At 39.2% G+C, this 21114-nt stretch overlaps 1 long non-coding RNA gene across 1 annotated transcript in view; it reads left to right on the top strand.

Moving 5' to 3' along the window:
- Positions 1-21114, top strand: part of LOC133165510 (uncharacterized) — a 43988-nt gene that overhangs the window by 7738 nt on the left and 15136 nt on the right. Inside the window, exon 2 of the long non-coding RNA XR_009717611.1 lies at positions 16750-16833. This is a non-coding gene — a long non-coding RNA (uncharacterized LOC133165510). The remainder of the gene's footprint in view (positions 1-16749; positions 16834-21114) is intronic.

Consider the following 21114-nt stretch of genomic DNA (forward strand, 5'->3'; position numbering starts at 1 on the left):
TTGTATGTGTGATAAGGATAAATTCAGAAGTGAACATGTGATGAACAAGTCATGTTCAAAGTGATATCAAGGGACACATTGCATTTGTCAATATCATTTGTACGAACGAACACCCGTGCTCTCAGATTCACAGCCATCATTGTCATGATGAGCATCATCAACATTTTCTTTGTAATTGCCTCGACTTTCTACCTACGGCGGTGCGTCAGTATTTTTCCCCCCGTCGCTAGGTAATCATGATCATCAACTGAGATGAGGTTCGGGAATGCAAGGTCACATGAGTCTGATGCTTTTGTTGCTCTTGGTATGCATGATGTGTAACACAGCATGTACCACTTTCAAATCTATTCTTGGCAATTCTATAGTTACTTTTTGCTTCCTTTTAATTTTTTTCACAAATTTTATAAGCATTCTTAAACGTCCAACAAAAACATTTGATGATTGTGGTATTGTTTCTAGCCAGACCTGATGTACAGGTCAGACATTATTATTATTTTTTTTTTTAAAGCAAGTTTTGATGTATTGGAGTAGTTTACTGTATGAACTGGTAACTGATATGTCATGAATACACTCAGAGAGATGAGAATTTAGCAACGTGTGTTAAAAAATAATCTACGTCTATTTTCAAATCAGAGGCTAAACAACATCCAAGTCATAGTAATGGTAAACACAAACATGTCAATACAACAATCATCGTTTTTTATTTTACTATATTATATTTTATGATCTATTTTTCCTTCTGCCCTTTATCGTTGGTTTTTTTTGCCGCATATTTGCAATTGTAGCAGATCGCTATTTGGCTTGAGCCACAAACAATACATGTGTTTCTGCACGCTGTGTCGCTGCCTATGGTATCACCCATTTCCAGTGATCTATGGTCTGTGAGATGAGCCAAGAATTGCAGCGGAGTGCCAGAAAAGGCAAGGAGGAATGGAATGCGGATGTAAACAATACAGGTTTCATTGACACAAACAACTCTTGTGGGTAAGAAAAGCATTGCAATGCCAAAGTCTGAAGGATACAACCAATATTCAGTAGGAAGCAGTAAAAGACCATTTTAATTTCCTTGCAACGGAATCAGTCCTATTTAGTGTAGCTCATATGCTTCAAGCCAAGGAACCAACATTTTGAAGAAATGGAAATTGGAAAAAGACAGACAGAAAGGGATTTACATATTTCAGCCTCTATAGTGCATGACATAATTAAAAGATTAAAAGACCCTGGAGGGCTTTCAATGCGTGGAGGGCAGGCGTATAAGCTCACCATAGGAGATCTACGATCCCTCAGAAGATGCAGAAAGAACCGCACACTGTCAACAACCTGCAGCTGAGGACAACAACAGCATCATGATGGATCGCTAATTTCTATACGGATGAGAAAAAACACTACGGGCTTGACAGAACTATCATGCTATATAATTTCAGACTTAAGGCAAAAAGATATCTTAAAATGTACGTGGTCTTTAATCGATCTCTTCCAGCCGCTCCTTGCTTTGCGTTCTATTCCAGAGAGCTCCCAATTGAGGAACAATGTACATTAAAGTGTAGGAGATTATTTCAGGAAATACAAGAAACATCTAACAGTTGCAACAAAAAGCTACTGTAACTTGATTTTCAAATTGCATGCTGACATTTTTTTTGAAAATCATTGTTGCAAATTGACTGCAACGACTTGATGGAACTGCAACACACACACACAAACACACGTGCACACCTACAGTGGAATGCAGGATTTAGGTTCATTTCTTTTCGATTGTTTCTCCCTCCTAAAATTAGCAGGATATCTTTGAGCCTGATGTATGAAAGGAGACTTGCCATAGTTGTCGTCGATACGTTACGTTGTATAACTGATGGCGCTCCCCACTGGTTAATTAACGGCGGGCCCATAAAGTGGGCAGCCCGGTCTCCGGTGGCTCCGGAATGAATTCCCTGAAGAACGACCATAATGAAGTGCACTTAGACCACCTGCCACAAGAGCGTAGCCATGATTAAAAGTCATCAAGAGGTTCTTCTGATTTCAATGGCTTTCCTACAGGTACAATATGTGGCTGATTGATCCAAGACATACATAACAAAGCAATCATCGGTATAACACCCATCTTGCACGCAATACCTGGATCTGTTATCAGGGGTAGGCTGTAAATTGCATGTTTAGTTGTCATCTCAGCAACAGGGATGAGCAAACTTCTCCTTTCTCACTCGTCATCTCAACGGGCTGAGGTGATAAATAGCGCATGTTTGGTTTCAACGTCTGCTCTCGACGGTGAGAGGAAAAAAAAAAAAATCTGGATTCAAACAAATCCTCAGATAATGTCCTGTCATTCTCCCCGAGAACACATTTAACACCGGCTCTGTAAATTCTATCAGCATGTAGCGCTTCCTGACAGCGGCGCGCAGCACAACAAACAGGCAACATGAATAATGCACTTACTTGTGAAAGTCATGTCTGAAAAAAACAAGAGAGCGAGATTTGGGATTTGTGCACCTCATGCTTATGGTATTTGAAATATTTAAAAAACACAGAAGAAATAATCTGCATTTACCAATATTATATTATAAAGAGCTTCAGCGCTGTTTGATTCGCATCCACTAAGGTAAATGAACATAATTGTTTTTGTCAACAAAATAAAAGAGAACCAAGAGGTTAAAATTACACTAACTAATTGAACCAAGAGGTTAAAATTACACTAACTAATTGCAACTACATTTTACAGATTAAAAGTAGCTCTAAAGAAAATCAAAATGTCCTCTGTTTTACCGTTGTCAGCTAATTTCATTCATGAGCCTTTCCGATCGATTTCAACTGAGGCCGTATAGAAGAAGGAAAGTCAAAAAGTCATTTGGGAATACAAACAAACACACTCTAAAACGTATTAAAAGTGACTGAATTTGAAAAACAATTGAAAAACAAATAAGAACTAATCAACAAAAAATGGATTTGCTCCATTATGAAAGATTATGTGCCAAACATATCAAGTGGGGGACTGTCTAAAAACAATGAAGGGGTTTAATTGGACACTTTCTATGAACACTCAGTTTTGATTTTATTCATTTAACAACATGTTTATAATTGTGGAGGAAATTCGCAGATGTTTCTTATGTTTTGTTGATAATATTTACATGGCATTATATGCAGCGCATACATTTTGATAATGAGCTTCGTTGGGTCCGTTAGTAGTTTGTATACTAATCGTTTCTAATGGAGTCATGGGCTGACATGGGCTGACAAAACAACGAAATATATACAGTATGGAAAATGAATAAAACATTTGCTCATGAAATTCTGAATATTTCCACGCAAGTGCCAGTTGGGATTTTATGCACACTGAGTTTTGATTTGAAACAATAAGCTGTAATCACGTTGGGGGAGTTTGATGAAGTAACACATTAAGAATTTCAGCATAAGTGGTTGGATCCAGCAGTGTTATACAGTCGCAGCTGCTGAGATGTGGATTTTTGTCCCCTTTTTTCCACACGGTGGAATTGATATTGAATAGATATTGGATTTTGCTGGAGCATGAAGCCAAATTAGTCTATGAGTCTCACCAGCATGGATATTATTCATGAATAGGCCTTTGAAACCATATTTACATTTATGTGAAGGCGACGGATGGCTGATGATTAAACCGAGCCTCTTCGCATTGTCGTCGTATAAATATTCACTCCAGTAAAGCTTGCTGACGTGTCAAACAGTGCGTCGTCTCAGACACAGTCTGCATTTCAAGTCTGATCTGAACATATTGACTTACTGTTTATTGCTTTCCACTGCTAACTTGGCATGAATATTTTACCGTCACGTTTCTCCAGGCATTTCTCACATTCTCAACAAGTGCTATTATTTTGTGAAAGGTCTATTGCTTTTGAACGGAGTCCTAAATAGCCATAACATGAACGCTACTTTCGATGGCTCAAGAAATGTTGCCTGCATGCTTGGCGGGTATAACGGAACATACTTTGAAAACGCGGGTAGCAATTGTCTACGCTTTTCTTGCATTGCGTAAAATAAAATAAAAAGCATGGTGGCTTGAAAGGGTTAAAAAAGAGAGCTCAACGATGGATATTTTTAAACATATTTAGAAACTGCACTACATCATGCATACTACCTGCTTAAAATGGTTAACTGTGACATTTGGGCACACTGGGAAATATTAGCTTCACTTAATAACCACAATCTAATTACTTTGCATGGAAAAGCTTTGATTGTTCATTTCCTTTCATTTATTGTGCATTGCCATGGGGTGTATTTTGTTTTGTTTCATCACAGAATTAGACATGTAGGCACGTCATGCTGGTGCATCAACCCACACTGGTGAACTTCAGTTAGACTGACTCAAAGCAGCTTCCATGACTAGTACATGTAATTCAGTGTCGGGCCCTGCAGCAGCATTGTCACAAGCGGATGTTTTTCCCCATTGTCAATGATTTACTTCCTTTGTGAACATAAACGCACAGATGACGAAAGCTGAGCAAGTTTACAAAAAGCTCTCCCTCTTTCAAACAGTGCTTTAGAAGAAGAAGAAAAAAAGATCCAAAATATTGTTCATTCATGACGCATGAATCCACGAACATCATCAAGCAAAGCTCTTATCCAAAAGAGGACACTCGGTGGTTATGAAAATGCTCAGGGGCTATTTTTAACTGAACCGTTACTTGAACCCCGTTGGATATTATCATTTCGTATCGGTAAATGTGGTTCTGTGCTGTCCTGTGATTTATTTTAGAACCAGATGCGGGAGGCAAAAGCAGATGACTTCACATAGGCAGATGTTCCTTATGAAATGAATGCATTAAAATATTACAGTCGGGAGGGGGGCGATGGGAGGACTGCTACCATCTTGAAAATGGGGAACACTTAAATGGAAATTAGAATTGACTAACAGCCCTTAGATTTAAATGCTGATTGCATTTCTGGGCTACTATTATGAATCCATCAGCGAGTGCTTGAAGTTGAGGACTGACTTCTTCCTTGTGCTTTTTGTCTGTGACGTTTCAAGAAGCCCTTTGAGACAAATGAGCGCGGGATGCAGCAGCTGGCAGAGTGGAGTCTTGTTTTTGAGAGGGAGAAACTTCAGAGCCATGCTTAATCCGTGGCTCCTTACCTAAATGGTTCCCAGCAGCTGGGAGAGGAGGACCTGGGCAGGTGATTACCAAGGCAGATGAGAGATGAAGCCCAGTGATTCAAATGGTACCAGCACACCATCTAACACAGAGTTCGCTTGACAGCTGCAGGACCTCCTCTAAGTGAGAGCTACGTTTTCATAGGTTGATAGCCGGACATGTTTGTTTGATTGTCTGTTCGGCTTGTACATTGTCATACGTCATCACAATTCCATTACACGCACCGCAAACACATGATTTGCCGAAATGGCATTAAGCAGCTCTGTTTATTCGATTATTTTAGTTTTGTGGTCCACAAAAACACAGGAGTGTGCCCACACAAGAAAAAAAAGGGTTTGGTGTGGGTTTCCATGCTCAAGCTTATCTGATGACCGCAATGCAATGAAGCATGGAGGAAGAAAAATTATGGACTAAAATTTGCACTTTCAGGGGCAATACAAGAGTGTGGCAAGGTTGCAATCGCAATGATAATGCATGATGGCAAGGTGAACGGCCTTGTCGCAGGAATGTCACAGTTGCAAAAGTAAATTTGTACACCCACCTCTAAGAAAACACCCACTGAGCCACATACTGACAAAAATTACACATCAAGATAAATAAAAATAGATTTCTAAAAAATATTCATAAAGGGATCAAACAGAATTGTATCCGTGATTGATGATGTAACTTTAAAAAAAAGTGAATCTAGCAGGCCTGGAACTGATTCCGAATGAGAAATTTGCTAGTCACGTGTTGCTAGGTAGAATCGCCGATAAGTATGATTAAAAGTCACTTAAGACAGACACAACCAATGTCTTGGTTGAATGGCAAATCGGGAGCAGACAAAGTCAACAGAAACAAGCAGTCAGAAAACCATACAAAATACAAAATATCTCAGATTTAAAAAAGAATAAAATCACTGTGCATCTGGTGGTGTTCTGCAGTTCTCTGCTTAATCTGTATTTACAAGTCAATATTTTAAAGTTTTAGTGTGACTGGTGACAGCAGAGGAAGGTATAAGCACAAAAAGCTGCAAAAACTACATCAACGAAATCTCATGAAAGGCTGCTGTCAAAACATTGCAGGTGAAGCGAGGCAGACATGTCTTGATGAAAATGTTGTTCACAGTCTGACCCTGATGTTATGATGCCATAGCGTATATTATGAGTGGTGTGCTGGCAAACTTCATGATCTATAGATTTGTCACCTGCAGCGCCATAATTTCAAGATGATTTTTTTCCACCTGGAAAAACACAGATTTGACATCTGGAGATTTGCAGTAGAAGCCGCAATGGCCGTGTAGACGAATGGACGCAGAGCAGGAGAGTGACCTCCACTCGAGCCCCCACCTCAGCCTTTAACATTTCATTCCTTCTGCTCTCCTACTTCATTTGTGCTGAGTGCACTTTCTGCAGTTCAAGTTTAGCGGCGCACGGGTGACTTAAATGATCTCAGATTTGTGACACTGCGTTAAAAACGGCAAGAAGACTCCCGGGTGGAGTGCTGAAGAGACAAAAGGACACGGTGCAGCGATTCAAGGCCAGCATGAGCCCCGCCCATTTCTGCACATCTCACTGCAAATTTATGGTTCATGCTGATTGCAGGCGGAGCTGTTTTGCATATTACCTATCAGCCCCCGGGGAAAGTGCCATCGCTCATAGCGCTGTTCAATGGTTTGTAACTTGATGAACTAGGCAGGTTGTAAAGGGGACAAGTCAGCTTTTCTTTTTACCTAAATTATTTTGAAAAAGGGAACTCGAGTGGAGACATTTGGAATTTAAAATGACACTAAACAACACATTCTGCCAGACCACAAACTAATTTCCATGAAGTTTTCATATGCTTAAAACAAAATTGCTTTTCTTGCTTGCGCATGCACAAGGCAATACCCAGTGGAATTATGGTTTGTAGTATTTAACTTCAAGTGCATTTGAACATATTTGCAAGTAGTTTGATCATGTTTTCGTGTACGTTCCAACAAATTTGCGAGTACGATCAAAGGTAATTGCCAGTCCAAAAACCTTTACTCCAGATTACGCCATGCTTCCGTAGATTTGTGCTACCAGTACAAGCTCTAATTTTAATTTATACAAGTCGCACGAGTATAAATCACACTACTAGTCAAACGATGCAAAAAATGTGAATTATAATCTGAAAAATACACAATATGTATACCGAATATTTTCCGACTCAGCACTACTTGAAAACCTCAGTTGCACTGAAATGGCACCGAATGGAATGTCGACAAAAAAAAACTCTTAAAATGTTGTAATGTGAAAAAGCACTTAATTTAGAAGCTTCAAAAGCAAACATTATTGTTGTTATTCCTGTCATGTGTTCTTGGACAATTTAAATCAGATTGACTGCTGATTGTTTCCATGTGGACGGCAAAGTAAAAATTGCATTGCACAGGGACAAAGTAATGGAGTGCTTGTGATATTAAACGCTTTCAATCTCGAATGTTGAACGTTTATCTGTCGAGCAACAGCGGTACCATGATTAATCGTGCATATACTCATACACACAGTGTGTTGACTGATGAAAAAAAAGAATGAAAGAAAGAAAAAACTCAAAGGCACCCCCCTGCACACAAAGTGGTGCAGAAACTATTGCAATTAAATCCCTGCAAAATGAGGACTGAGTGTTGTATTTTTTTCACTTCAGATACACAGACAGCTTCACCCAAGATGAGAGTGGCACCCTGTAATCATTCGGCCTATGGAGATCTCTTCACCATGATCTATGGGCTAATGTCACACTGCTGGATTGAATGCAATTTCCTGAAATAGACAGAAAAGTCTTCTTGGTTTTATTCCACTCTTGTGATACCTCTTCTGCACAGGATGCGAGATCTTATCTGGCGCTACCATTACATTGCCCATTTTTGAACAGTGTCCTTTCAAAAGAAATCAAAACACCTTATTTTACCAATGCCATTCTATATATATTTATTTATTTATAGATGTTTTTTTTAAATTAAATTCATAGAGACGATACAGAGCTACAATTCATTTATAATGATATTTTCTGGTATGCAAATTGGACTAGATACAAGTTTATACCAGTTAAATGTTGATTAGCTGATGAAAAGAAGCAGTAAATTGCGATTTAACATGGCACATGGAAAAACTAAGTTATGGGGCTTCAATAATAATTATGAGTCATTTAACACTGATGTAAAGTTTGAAACAAAATCCTTTGTTTGGACAATTTGAACCGTAACAGTAAACAACTTGCGTTTAAAATCATTTATCGGGTGAAAAGTCAACGTAGTCATCTCCTGCATAATTTTAATCTCGATAAATGATCTCTAACAATTAAGACAATTTTAATGAGGGGGCTGCGATGTCTCGAGAAGAATTAACGTATGTCATATGAATTAAACGATGGATGATTCCCAATCAGGGTCCTGTGCTGCAAAAAATTATCCAATGTCACTAAAGTTGTCCCAAAATATCAATATTAATCTTCGTTGGTATATCTCTGCTAGTGATGTATCATGACAGACAATATAATTAACTGCGCTCCCATTAGATGACGGACCATACAATAAATCTGTTGCCATTCACACAACAAAACAGACAAGTAATTAAGCTCACCTTCTGGCATTAACTCCACACAAAACAATAAACATGAGGGACTTCAGGCAAATTAGAATGACAAAGATTGATTGCACGAGCAGTTAGTTGCATTGGGAGAGACACAAAACTCAACACGCAAGGTGTGTTTTCAAGCATTGTCTGCAAAATAGGAAATAAAATAATGTAACAGAAAAAGGCACGTAAACATTGTGTTCTTTCCACCATGGTCATTATTTCACATCTGAATCTGTGTCTATGCTTATGTTTTAAGAGATACACTATATAAGAAGTGAATTCATATGCCAGGATTCACACAATGAATTATTCCTCAGTGTACAAACGTTACAGCCCTTTGCTGAGTGCCTCAGTAAAGCGATTAAAGGTCTTTATTTCAGCAGGGAATACAGTAAGTGACGGTGCTACTGCTTTGGCCAGTTTGGCATAATGAGGAGGGAAAAAATAGGTGAGTGCACCAATTAGTCAATTGTGGCTGCTGTCGGGAACTCTTAAAAGTGAATTCGAAGAGAGAAAGCAGGTGAATTGGCTGTCAAACGCACAATGAGCCAAACAATGGAATAATAGTGGAAAGGAAAGTTTTGAAATTTTGAATTCAGACAGCAAGCACTTAAAGTACATGAGTTCTTAAGAATGCTGTATTATTTTATTCCATTCTATGCCATTCTTTGAATATATTGTATTGATGTATTTAAAAGGGGCAGCGTCTGTGTTTGCCTCGTTTTTAAAGGGCGTTGTTTACGGTGTTGAGTTGAGATTTAACGTGACATTCTGGGACAACTGCTTGATTTCCTTTGTAGCACCGAAAAGAAATTCATTTAATTGAGGCAGAAGCGGTTCTGCTGAAGGTATCGTATTAAATACATTGCATTATGGGGGACAAAAAAAAGTGGCTTGTCACATTATTTCTGTGTTTTAGTGCAAATTGGACTTTGTCCAATTTGTGCATTGAACTTGGATGTGACCTTATAGCATGGGCAATTTGGCATTTTAAGAGATTTGATTAATCAATGACCTTTGCTGTGCTTCTACCGGGTGAAGATGTGCACAGCATGTTTACATCAGTAAAAGTGCAGCAGGCATTTAATGAATATGTCTTTATTATTATGTATTAGAATATAACTGTAGTCACTGTGAGGTGGCATATTTATCTCCCATAAGGGAAATTCAATCATTAATTATAATACGAATTATTGTCGCAGATGGGGTTCTACTATTCCGTAGAAGCATTTTTTTTTCTGACGTTTTAGACAGTCCTGTGTTAGCTGGAAGGGGGCGGCAGATCCATCAAGTCAGTTACAAGGTTGACCCTTCATTGATTTGACTGGTTTTCCCTACAGATTAGATCTCAGGGAATCCAAAGGCCTACGCCGTCCCTTGAACTGTGTCTCGTTTATTCCTGACCGACTGTCAGGTACAATTCTGCAGAACCACCAGGGAAATAGTTACCATGAAGAGTCTGAAACAAAGTTGAGGCAGCTTTCAGTCATGTCAAAGTGCATACTAAATGAAGAATGAATAAAATCACCACTGTTTCTGAGGTGGTTTGACTTTCAAAAAACTGCACAGGTTGAGGCTGTCTGAGAAGAGAGTCCGAATATTTCCATGTTACAGCAGAAAATGTTGCCACCGTGAATTAACAATCAGATCATTAAATAGGATGTAAAAATACTTTTATTACAATCCAACACAACAGAGTGAAAGAAGCGATACTTTGGAGGCAAATTTCACATTGTTGTTCTGTACAAATAGCACTGACAGGATAGGGTAATGAAGTGCCAACTTGGGAAATGGTACTGGAGATGTTTCAGAGGCAGGACAGTTTCTGTATAAACAAGAATGCTATAATTCCCGCAGAGTGCTATGAGGTTTCACACCAGACAACTGGTTGTGTCGAAAGCACATGTTGCTGTCTAACTAGAGGCTGGCAGTGATGTTGTAAATTATCATATTGCGCCATGCTATCTGCTGCCTGGAGATGGTACTGTGAAATAGATGCTATGGATTATCCAAGCTTGTAACATTGTATTCCTTAACTCAAGTTAAAATGGATACATCACGACTATAGCCGTCAATGGCTGTGAGTGAGTTCACTGGATTTTATGGAAAAAGGCATTTTTGCTGTGTCTACACAAAGCAAAGTTGGACAAATGTACATTTGAACGATTGGAGAACACCTATCTTCAGGGAAGACAATAGCAGACAATGGCCGCTGGGCTGCAGAAGTGAGTTTATCCCTACACAATGCTGCATTTTCAATAAGATCTGGAAAAATCTGCTGCTATTTTTATGTGAAGCGATCTGTTGACGTCTGCTGAGAGTAAGTATTTTGCAATCTAACTTTACTTTGAAAAGCAATTAATCAGTAATGTAAATAAGTTACCTTTAAAAATCAAATAATCAGTAAAGAAAGCAAGGTACTTCTTCAAGGCGACTGTCATCTCGTCATGAAATGTGTTTTTACGTTCGACTACTTTTCATGAAATCTCTTGCTGCATTTTCATCTGCTATTCTTATCTCAACTATGAGATGCTTTGCTCCAAGATAAACTAGCTTGAGCTTGAATCCAAACATCAGCAGGGGGCTTGCCAGTTAAATAAATGAGGTTTTCGATTCCAGCATAACACGAGCGCCAACACTGACTCCACAGACACGTTGTGATTATGTAAACAGAAAGCCTTAATTAGATGCTTGTCTTCCTCATCACACTTTCCCATATAGTCTTTACCCAGTTAGGTAATCATGTATGCTGTCAGGGTAAATCATGATGAGCTTATTCAAGGTCTGTTCTGCTGGTGATCAGGGTTTAAAAACGGCGCAGTTAGTACCTTGGTTCTAAGCATGACGTGGGGTTATTTTTCCATACATGGTATTCACAAAGCTTTACTGTCTGCACTATTTAGCTCTAAATATCGTATTTTCCGGAATATAAGGCGCACTTTCAATGAATGGCCCATTTGAAAACTTTGTCCTTATATAAGGCGCACCGGACTATAAGGTGCACCATTAATGCATCATGTCAGATTTTGAATCCAAATCAAATCCTTCTCCATTTTATCTTTTTTATTTCAACTTCAGACGCAAAAAATTACTTTATAATCACAAAATAATGATCCATAGTCTTTTTGATTCATGATTCACAGTCTTCAGCGGGCCACTTATGATTGATTTCATGACAATGCTTCGGGCCAATTTAAATTTAGGAATTTGGTCCACATATAAGGCGCACCGGACTATAAGGCGCACTGTTGGTTTTTGAGAAAATTTTAGGTTTTTAGGTGCGCCTTATAGGGCGGAAAATACGGTACATAAAAAGATATTAGTAAATAACATTTTATTTCATGTTTCCCATATTTATTACAACAGAGGCTCAGCAATTTCCTTCTCATTAATGCTGGCAAAAGTAACTTTATTGAATGTTTTGAACATACTGTGCGTGTCTCTATTAGCGGCTAGCATGTTAATTAAAGTGAAACTAAGATAGCTGAAATTCTTCAACGTGCTTTGAAAAGGTGTTTGTCACCGCACAAAGGATTGAATAATGTTTGACACCAGTAAAATTGTAATGTCGCCTACTGTGTCAATGCTTCAGTAGAACAGAAGCTCATTTTATCCACTGGAGTCTACATACAATGCAATAATTATGAGAACACGGGCGTGCAAGACTCTAATCTAGCAAAGCTAGATTTTGTTTGCTACACTGGCAGGTAATACATCTAAAATAGAAAATTAAAATTCAGTGACACGAGCCGCTTTCCATGCTCATTATAAACACTGTGTTTAATGTTCCAAACATCGCACCGTGTCACTCACTGGCCTCTGTGAATATTAATGTGAATTCAAATTCTCTTATTTCTCATAATGTCATTTAATGGAACTGTTTCTGCACAACTGTCAACCTCTCACCCACACAGCGAGCAAACCTAACTGCCAAGGGATTAACGATCTTCATTAGCAAGTGTTCACTTTTGGAGTGGAGGATTGTTCAGCACATGTGGGTGCAGGTGGGCATGGAAGCCACGCAGAGAATGTTGAAGCTTGATATTAAATTGGAATAACAGCTGGGTCGTTGAGATATGGCACAATGTGCACCACTCAGAAGCCGCGTGGCTCCAAAGTCACTTTATTCCACCAAATTTAGTTGAAATTCAAGTGTGTCCAACAGTTCCGGAAGCCACATCAAGTGAAGACATGGAGTGAGCCAAAAACACCCGAAGCAGGGAGCATTGGTAGGTGTTAAATATGGACAATAAAGAAATGTGAGCAATTACGCATTTTATCTTCCTGCCTGACAACCCCCATTTTGAGCTTTTAGCTGACACCTCCACTCTTTTAAGCCTTCAAAAACCTTGCTGCTAATTCAGGGCATTTCAAACTGCTTTGTTAAATACATTTCAGTTGTTCAACCACAATTTTCTTTTCTTATAGTCCTTTTAATGTATCCATTAGTGCAGAGATGCAGTGAATAACAATTAAAGAGAGGTGAAAGAATCCAGTAGATAATGAATAACTCCTGAAGGAAAGCTGCCGCATTGAGGATTTTAAATCCTTGTACTGTAATTATTATATCTATGGACATTAATATAGATTATAAGACTGGCTATCTATTTGTTACCTACCTGTAACCTCACAATCATATGTTTCTAGATATGGAAAACCCCTAAAAACATTCACCATAGGAATTTAAGCCCATAAACTAATTTATAGAAATTGCTAATAGCTGGTAATGGTGCAAGGTCAGTTCATTCATATCGTCTCATGTGAAATATGACATGCACAATTTAGCACAGAAAGCAAAATCTGCCCAGCAACAAATCTTCTTTTCAAAGTACCCCAACTTTCCTGTTCAAGTCAAAAACAAACATACAATATGACAAGCCCTTTTTTTATGTCCCCTGCCAGAGTGCAGGTTGTGTTTACAATGCAGGTTTAACGAAAAGGAGAGGTGTAGCAGAGAAGGTCAAGATCGCAACCGAGGAAATGTGTGCAGACAGAAATGTTTGCACTGATCAAATACAGCAGTGAGACAATGTAGTCCAGAGGGTGTGGGCAGGACTGGTCATTGGCTTAAATGCTGCTGGCAATAATTGTTTGGCAGAAACGTGGTGGCAGGACAGACTGAAACAAGATATCAAAAAAGAGAAAAGCAGTTTGGAAAAGTGGGTTTGGAAGATGGTGATGATGATCTTTTTTTTTTTAATTCACCAAGGGAAAAGATGGTACTGGCTTTATTGGCTTGTCGCTATGACAACATGCCTGCTAACAAGCTAAATGCATGAGCTGCTTGATCTCGGGATTCTTATTAAAAGGAGGTGAAGTTTCATTCAGATCCACGTAAAACCAAAGCAGCTAATATATGTCGTTAAAATTGCAGCCAAATGTGCAATGTGGATCGGACCTGAATCAAATGTGGCCTTATTAGTGCCTGCTCTTCTCAATTGTGTGGTCCTTTCCATATTCTGGATTTTTAGTATATTCATCAATTATATCATTAAAGAGGGACATTGCCCTGCATTAAACTGTTCATTGTTCTATTTCTTCACACTTGAAATTCTAATTTATTTGAATAATTATGAAAATTCCTTCTGAGATAATCTTTTTAATATCAAACGACTAATGAAATGTCCGCCCTGTTGACACAGTGTAATATATTTTGAGCAGAATAATGTCTTTAGCCACAAGTCAAGTCAACTGCAAAAAATAATAATAACCCGAACCCTAACACAACACACCTTTTCCAGTACGGAGAGGAGCAACTGAAGACAAAAAAAGTTGGCAAACTGCTGAGCATTTTGTCCTTCCTCCCAACTTCTAAAGCTACACCCCTGCCTGTCGGTTCCGCATCACTGCTTTAAATGGTGACGGAATTGTGTCCCCTTCATAAATAATACTCTTGAAATCTGCCTTCGTCCTTACCCTTAAAACCAATTTTATAGAAAAGCCAAGACTGACAGCATGCACAGGAAATGAATTTTCAGAGAGAGAGAGAGAGGAGAGAGAGGAGAGAGAGGGGAGAGAGGAGAGAGAGGAGAGAGAGGAGAGAGAGGAGAGAGAGGAGAGAGAGGAGAGAGAGGAGAGAGAGGAGAGAGAGGAGAGAGAGAGAGAGAGAGAGAGAGAGAGAGAGAGAGAGAGAGAGAGAGAGAGAGAGAGAGAGAGAGAGAGAGAGAGAGAGAGAGAGAGAGAGAGAGAGAGAGAGAGAGAGAGAGAGAGAGAGAGAGAGAGAGCAAGACGGAGATTGATATGCAGATTCACCTAGTAACACTGAGGAAAAAAATGCAGCATTTTGTAGTGGTCCATTCCAACAGAGGTACGTCAAAGCCGACTGAAACTGTGCAGTGGAAATGCATCATTAGTTATCCAGAAGCGTCTAGCCATCCATGAAGATGCATAGAACGTATTGGAAAGTACAAGTTTAACTTGACTCGTAATTCAAAGCATCTAGTGATAAATAATGAAATGCAAAAACAAGAAAACAATCTACATTAACTGTGTTATGACATAATTGCTCAATAATAATAATAATAATAACAAAGCATTAGTCATGTTCTGTTCTTAAATAAAGTAAAATAGTATATAAATAGTAAAGTTATGTATATACATAAGAATGTCACAGATTTTAAAATTCCTTTTCTTTTTAGAGGCTATTTTAAAAATATATATAGAAATTGTATATTATATAGATATTGTATAGAAAAAAGGATTTTGCAATGAATCATCCAACACCACCATAAAACAGTACTATAGCCAATTAACTAATCTGGTCTCAATATCAGTCTCATTATGTTCCATTTAACCATCCAGCCAGCCATTGTCTGTTCCACTTATCCTATTCCATGAACTGGAATTGTGATTAATGATATATACTACATATATCATATATTATAGATAATACAGTGGTGCCATGAGATGCAATTCGTGATTGGACAGATTTATTTTATGTGCTTTTACTTCTGAGCAAAAATTTAAGATACAAGTACAGTATGATAGTGAGTAGATAGTAAACAAGTCAAAAAAGCTATTCCAGGTGAAGTTTACTTTCAAACGAAACATAAAACAAAGAGTGCATTTGAAACACCATATTGTTACTTTCGTGTCTCGCTTGCCGACATATAGTAAACACCTTTGACAGGCTGATGGAAAGCATCCGTGACACGGTGTTCCAACCCTTTAAGCAACAGATATTTGAACACAAAGGTTGGAGTCACACTCCGAGTTTATATATCTATACTCATAGACGTGTATTTATTTTTCCGTTCCAGAAACGCACAGTGTATTTTTTAATCCAGCCTTGAAGAATAATTGTGGTTGGGTTTAATGACCTCGAACTGATTTTATGTGGTAGACAGTGCCCAATAATCAGTCACAATGTTTTGGTATGTATTCAGTCCATAATTTGCAATGAACGGCAAAGACAAAATGTCGACTTTTCAGTTTGTCGTCTTTGATTCAATTCTTTCCCTATTTATATTTTACTTTCAGATTATGCTAGCAGGTGTATGTTTTTGTCATAACAGAACTAGAAGTTGTGTCTAAGAATCAACTATTGCCCCGCTAATGCAAACCATTTATTTAGCTCTTTTAGGCTGTCGTATTTTGCCGCTACACTACCAAAAAAACATAAAAACTATATAACACACGAAGTCATTATAATCAGCGCGCTTAATAGTCCAAGAAGAAAATACGGTATTATGACTACAGTAAGAACTGAATGATATCGCCTCATACAATAAACTCGAGGATATCTGTATTTCACTGCCCCCTGGTGGCAAAGGCCTGCACACCGTGAAGGAGCAGCACAATATTTATTAACTTGAAGCAAAAAAACACCAACATTTTTTACATTCTACTTAGTTGTGATAACTGTTAGTTTTTAAGTACAATTCTAATGAGTCAGTTAGTAAAAAAAACTTGTCTGTATGGGACTGTTGAAAGGTAATCAAATTGACATGAATATTCAAATCAAAAATCAATATTGCTTTTGCTCAGTAACATAATGATTACTGCATGATGCTTGATTAACACGTTCATTTAGTGTTTTCCATTCCATGCCTCAACAGGTTCCCACATTGCAGAATTGTGTGGGAGAGCATTTATGGGTGATCCCTGTTGACGAAGAAATCTTCAGTCAACACTCAAACACTGTAAGTACACATTTCATCCCTTTAAGCCCTTTTGCCTTATATTAACCTAAGCACTGCACAAGCACAGAAGGATTAACATCACACAGAGAGACTGTTTATACAGTTAAACAGGTCGATTGATTTCTGAGCTTATTATACTTGTATGTCGTGTGAATCGCGTGCAGGAAAAACTGTAGCCATGTCATGTGAATACAGCACACTAAATGTGATGAGGATTACACAAATTCATTATCAACTGTGAGCCGCGGGGTTCATATACACTTGGCATTAATGTGTAAGCTTTCGCAGCCTTCTCATTTAAAATGAGTCGCTCATAATTATTCCCACGAGTCTCTCCCTTTTCGTTGCCTCTCATTCTTCTTATGTCCATTAAGCAACTCATAGCCCGTGAAAGGTTATGAACTCTCCCTATTGTCGTGATATTGACAGCACGGCAGCGTTTTGGCGATGAGAACCTATGTGCGGGTTTGTGTGTCTTCTGCAGCTTTTTGCTCACATCTGCAATTCTGCATTGATCCCACGCCAGGCAGTCAGTGAGTGAGCACAAAGCTGATGCAGACTTCTGGGTTCTGTGTTGGTCGGGTCCATCAGCCAGTGGCCATGGCCATAACTGTGAATGATTGCAGTCAATACAGCAATCACATTGTGCTGCAGTCATCAGCACACACACACACGCACACGCATACACACGCACACATGCTCACACTGCCTGCATGTGATTGATAAAGCAATTCGGTTATAATAACATTTCTTTTTCTATTTCCATAAAATATCTTAAATTTAAGTTTAATACATGGCTGAGAAATTAATCCCTTGTTGTCCTAACACAGCATAGCATACTAAAGACTGTTTGGCAAAAACAAAATCTTAATTAGCATGCGAAACACTGCGTTAACAAACATGCTGTTTATCCCTGCAGCGTTTCGGGGTAATAATCAACTCATGGGCCTGCGTTTTGGTCTCCGAGAGGGAATTGTTATGCTTGTTACAACCCCCCTCCATGTTGCTGACGCTACAGCCATGTATTTTGTCACATGCATGTGGGTCACAGTGGAAAACAGAGTCAAGTAAAAACATCATGCTGACTCGATAAGTGCTGTGAAAGTGTCGAGTTTGCATTTCCACTGCAATGCGAATAGATTTTTTTTTTGTCTCCCGCAATGAGTGTGGTGACGCTTTGCAGAGATCTGAACAAACAGGGACTGAATGCAAACAGCCACAGAGGAGCTGGATAGAAAATACAACTGCAATAAAGGGAAAATAACTTAAACTGCTGTGGGAAGAATAACAGCCATCAAAGCATGTTGGGTCTGTCCCTGCAAGGCATAGATGAGTTTGTTTTCCACCTGAATTGAACAGCGATGTGTGTTTGGTTTGAATAATTAGTGCTGTATAATCTCAGTTCCGAGCCTCTCGGCACCTGAGGGCGGCCTTGTTATCGTAAACTCTTGAAGAATTACTAACTCATAGGGCCTGATTTACTAAGATCCTAAACAGCGGGTGTTAAATTGCTAACAGATTGCACGTCCTGGTTGTGAGCTCATCATCATCATTCGGCCCACTGGGTCAAGACAGACCAAACAATGCTATCCCACACATCTCGGTTGATCTGTGTTTTCTGAAGGTCTTCCATTTCAATCCATGCAACCCTCGAAATTAAATCCGGGACCCGGAGGGGGCAAGCATTTCTCCATAAGCGCAGAGGACCCTTCACTTTCAAACCAGATGTATGACAAAAGATTTATTTTAGATATGAGCAAAAACATCTAGTACGTGTGTGGACGTAATCATGTCAATACCAACATTTTGAAATACTTAGTCGGACAGCCACTCAACTATCCTCACCTTAGGGTCGACGAGAAATAAATCTGAAGTCGTTCCACCCCTGGTCAAAACATTGTGTACTTAGAAATCATGCGTTGATAAAATTATTAATACATGAACTTGTGAAAAACGGAATTATTGTCGTTTCCCTCCGGGGCAGACCAACTAGCCAGCCCTGCTGACAGCCTGTTCAGAGTTGTTCTTGGGGAGAAAGACACAAGAAAGGGCAGGCTTGATTTTCTTTTTTGTTTGTTTGTTTTGACAAGGGAAGTAACAGTTCCAACACTTGCTTGCTCTTCTGAAGTCTTTGGAGGACTTCTTTTCTAGCCTCGCTATCTTCAATGAAGTCCCCCTCCGTCTGTGGATGAAACTATTCTGTGCAGTTGCAATATGATGATAACGATGGCGATTAGCTTGCAGCCGTCATCGTACACGGTGGCTTTTCTTATCTCACCTCCCTTGAGCTGACAGACTCTGGCACACTGAGGTTGCCTTTCTTCTCCATGCTCATACAAAGATTCAGACAGAGACTGCCCTCTATGGATGGTAAAACAGTCCAGCTTCTGTTATCGTGTAACTTTAGTAGACTCAACTTTTTGAACAAGCAATCTAGCTTGCATTTTATTGCCGTAAATGTGTCATTTTAGAATAACTTGTATTTCAAATGGCTCTGACACGGCAATCAGTCTCTGAAAGTAAGCCTCTTCCTTCTGAATTGGAATCAATCCATAGTCCTCAGTCTGAATCCAGGATGCGATGAGTCTTACAAGTAAGTGCGTATAGGTTGGCGTAATCATTTCCAATCTCATCAAAATGATCCTCGTCTGCAGTCACATCATCTCCTGATGAGTGGCGCCGTCGTCACATTGGGCTACGTAGCACTGCAATTAATCACAGAGAAGGGTCGCTAATAAAGTAATTAGATAGTCCAAGAATTTCATCTTGACATCCATTTTGCTCCCAGAAAAAGAATCTCAGTATAAAGTGCTTCAAGGCAGAGTTATAATTTGGTTTGATTTGGGGGGGGGGGAAATAATGACTGAGTGGCTTCTCAGCAGGTGACGACGCTACTGTGAAAGCTCGTACATTAGCTTGAAAAAGTCTGATAATACTCTACTTCCTCACAACAACTCCTTTGTTACGTCTTGAACGTAGTAAGAGATACTAAATACGATCTGTGAAATGATAAGACATCTGGAGTCAGCCCCATGACCATTTGAACAAATATGCCATAACGACAAAACCACATTTTAATCATGTCTTTTTGTCTGCTCATTTTGCATCCACCTGTTATGCAAAAGGCCGCCAGTTTCCATTTTAATGTAACTCTGAAAAACACTTGCTCCATCATCCCTTTGATTCACTTCCACCCAACAAGTACCGCATCTTTTTTATCACCGAAAGCAGTCAGTCACGTACGCAATGTTTCCAGGGACCCATTTTTGAGCACAATAAACAAAGCTCTGTAGCAATCCTAAATCACAGTGACAGATGCCGGCCTTAACCTTGCTTAAAGACAAAGCGCAAACTAAGAGTGTTTTGTCGAGCTACTTGTAAATGTTGTCTGGTGGCTAGTACACTGCAACCTTATACTCTTAATCCGTGCTCATCCTTGAGCCCTCAGGGCCACAGATGCTGCAGTGTACACACAAAACAGTGTATCGCTCTCCACTTGTTGCCATGACGACACCTGTCCTGAAAAGGATGCAAATTTATTAATTTATTCCGCTGCTGTTTTTATTTTGGAAAAATGGGAGGTGGATAATTTATTGTGTGGTTAGGCTGCGTATGAATAGCGTGTAATGGTAGTCCTTCTCCGCCTTACTTGCATAATGCCACGCATGAAAAGCAACACAGCGTGCAGTTCAGCTACTCAGTTTATATTCATATGTTCATATGAGCATATGTTTTTGCTCTCTTCTGCATCGGCTCGAAGACTTTTTATCTGGGATTAATTATGCTGTAAATCTTTGTCTGACACTTTTTTGTTTTGTAGCGGAGTCAAACACGCATGTCTGCCTGCCTGCGCGTGTGCGTCTGCCTTTGAGACACAAATGCTTTTTGGAGCATGAAATAAGCTTTCCTTGAAAGTGGTGGCGGGTAGAGGAGCTGACGTCCCCATGCTATTTCTTAATTAAGTACACGCGGTTCTCATTTTTAAATTGTAAATGTCACCTCTGGGCGCCTAACTATCGTTCCGGTCTCTCCTCTTGGTTCTGGATGGAGCTGGTCAAGCAAAACGTTTGGGAGCTGTAACGCAGCACTCAGCTGCCATCTTAATCAGCCTTTGAAAGTGAAGGTCACGCTGTCTGGCCATCCACTGTGAAAATGCGAGAACTTTCTTCAAGTGGGAACAGTGGAAAATCTGCTTCTTTTGCACAGTTTATAATTGTTATGCACTCAGAAATTGTTTCTTTGTTGTTTCTGTCTCTGGCCTCCCCGTGTTGATCTGAATAT

This window comes from Syngnathus typhle, linkage group LG1, assembly GCF_033458585.1.
Source record: "Syngnathus typhle isolate RoL2023-S1 ecotype Sweden linkage group LG1, RoL_Styp_1.0, whole genome shotgun sequence".
NCBI classification, from domain to species: Eukaryota; Metazoa; Chordata; class Actinopteri; order Syngnathiformes; family Syngnathidae; genus Syngnathus; species Syngnathus typhle.